Source organism: Lynx rufus, unplaced genomic scaffold (assembly GCF_022079265.1).
Source record: "Lynx rufus isolate CCGP_SWC_20201006 ecotype Redwood Valley unplaced genomic scaffold, mLynRuf1.p SCAF_3, whole genome shotgun sequence".
Classification (NCBI taxonomy): domain Eukaryota; kingdom Metazoa; phylum Chordata; class Mammalia; order Carnivora; family Felidae; genus Lynx; species Lynx rufus.
The window spans coordinates 19,371,365-19,373,458 of NW_025814845.1; the positions used below are offsets into that span (position 1 = coordinate 19,371,365).

The following is a 2,094-nucleotide window of genomic DNA, read 5'->3' on the forward strand; positions in this document are numbered from 1 at the left end:
TTCCATTTTCATTGTGTTATGATTATTAACAACTCCCAATAAAGAACTGCATAACCTAATACAAAAAGAAGTAGAAGGGGAATAATCTGATGTTCACTTGGTATGTGGGAGTTTTATCATCTTCATAAATTCAAGTCACCCATTCATTCGAAAATGTCTATTAAGTACCAGAAACAATGCTAGGCATGGGGGAGACATCAGTGAATGAAACTGATTAAATCGCTATCTTCACAAAAGTCACATTTATACTTGGGTGAAGTAGAATGTAAAGAAGGTATGTATTAATTGGTGGTAAGTACAGTGGTGAATAAAATAGAGAAGGAATGGAAGATACGAAGTGTGTTTGTTATGAGGGACAATTTTACTTGTCTCTAAAGGACCAACTAAGAAAAATATTTAGCAGCATTCTGATATAGGTATGGGGACAAACCACTCATATATATCAAAGAAGAGTGTAAAGAGAGTGGAGAAAACAAAAAAAAAATGATTTTGGTTCAGAAGCATGACTGATCCGCTGATAAAAAAAGTAAGCTATTGTCAGAGTTTTGGAACTGATTCTGGGATAAGAAGGTGTTAAAGGATCGGCCCAAAAGGATAAAGTGATATGACTGTTTCTGTGGGGTCACTCTGGTAGCTTTACAGAGAACCGTGTGTCGGCAACCAGGAACATTAGCATTAGCTGGCTAATGAGTCATGATAATGGCCTGTTTCAATGTGTTTGCGTGGGGGAAGTAGAAATGGTGAAATTCTAAATATATTACAAACATGGAGACAGCAGATTATCCTGATTGGCAGGATGTGAGAAAAAAAGCAGAGATGATTTCATGATTTTTGTTTGTTTTTTTTTTTCTCCCTGAGTGACTGAAAAGATAGAGTTCCCATGAACAAAATGGGAAAGTCTGTGTAACAATAGCAAGTTTGCAGAGAAAGATCAATATACCAATTTTGGGCACATTAGTTTTGAGTGGACAGAATGAGATAAGTAATGGGGATGAGAAAGATATCATATAGACAATTGGATATGCAAGTCTGAAATTTCAAGGGAAATCCAAACTGAAGGTATAAAGTTTGGGGTGATTATCACCATCATATATTTTGTATCAAAGTCATATTGGATAAAAATATCAAGTCAGTGAGAATAAACTTCCAAGTGAAGAGAAGTAACCTGAAGAAGTCCAAGGGCAGAGCACATTTGAGAGTCAGGAGAAAAAGAAAAACCATCAAAGGATAATGAGAAGAAAGAATTCGATTACACTCACAATCATGGGTTACTTTTAAATTGCCAAGCATTTTAATATGATTTAATTTAATCATTGAAAATGGTATAGAAGAAAGAATATTATATCCCTGATACAGATGAATAAAATAATTTGGGGGGATCATCTTCCTCAAGATCACCTATTTTAGGTAGTGGAGATTGTATTTGAACTCTGATGTGGAATTTCAAGTCAAGTAAATTTCATTTCCCACTACTCACCTAAGTGATGATTCCTTCAGCATTTGCGTCTTTGGTTCACTGGATGAAAATACCAACCTTGCACAGTGGCTTAAATATTGCTTCATGAATTTGCCTATCATCCTTGCTCAGGAGGCCATGCTAACCTTCTCTGTATCATTCCAATTTTGCTACACGTGCTGCCGCAGTGAGCACCAATACAGCTAGAACAATCTTCTGAGGTGACACACAAAACCAATAATTTTGGGAAGATTCTGAGGTGGGTGAGGAGGATGGGAGAATTTGAAACAACAGAAAGGAGATGGCAGGACTCTGTAAAAGTAGGCTGGAATATATTGTTCAGTGAAATTTCTGGTTGTCAATTCAGGATGAAGCACTAAATTTCTGATGCAAAGATTACAAACATGATGTCTTTGTTAGAAGTGAGATGAATAGGAAAAAAACTATAAAGAACACAATAGCAGTTTTAAGAAAAGCTCAAGAAATAAGTAAATACCTACCAGCTACATACTAGAGTTCATAATGGTTTAAAGATACAGATCTAATCCTGTGATATGGACACATCTCTTGTTTTTATGTTTCTTATGAATCCTCAAGTTCATAGCTCTCTCCATTATGGAATTTCGAATCTCCATTTT

The 2,094-nt window shown here is 35.6% G+C and overlaps 1 non-coding gene across 1 annotated transcript; it reads right to left on the minus strand.

The window, feature by feature from the left end:
* Positions 1–1,547: 1,547 nt before the first annotated feature.
* Positions 1,548–1,651, minus strand: LOC124521410 (U6 spliceosomal RNA). The gene has a single exon (XR_006964505.1). It is a non-coding gene; the product is annotated as a U6 spliceosomal RNA (small nuclear RNA).
* Between the last annotated feature and the right edge of the window lie 443 nt (positions 1,652–2,094).